Here is a 433-nt window from a genome sequence, read left to right on the forward strand (position 1 = left end):
CAGTGCAAATGCGGAAGGATGGCTTCCAGCTATGTTCCACTGAGGTGCTGGCACAGCTCCAGCAACACGCACAGAATAGTAGGGAGGGACACACGAGGATGTCGCGAGCAAAACGGTTCTCATTTTGTTCAAATTCAAGGGAATGGCGACGCGAGTTAGCTTAGTGCAAATGTGCGGAGATCGCACCCCTGAAGCATGGCAAGTGAGGCTCCACACACGGTCTGTTTCCCAGCTGTAACTGCTCTATGCATCCTTCACAGTATATGATTCATGTTTTCATTATATACTATAGATACCCCTTATATATTAGAGCCTCCTTCCTACAAAGGCTGAGGTGTCAAGCGACGCTTTCCTTAAACCCCAAAGGTCAACATACACACAGTCGTGGGGAAGAAGTGTGACGGACCGCCGGTGGTCACCGATAAGCGGTACC

This window comes from Eimeria mitis, genomic scaffold (assembly GCF_000499745.2).
Source record: "Eimeria mitis Houghton genomic scaffold, Emh_scaff5963, whole genome shotgun sequence".
Lineage (NCBI taxonomy): Eukaryota > Apicomplexa > Conoidasida > Eucoccidiorida > Eimeriidae > Eimeria > Eimeria mitis.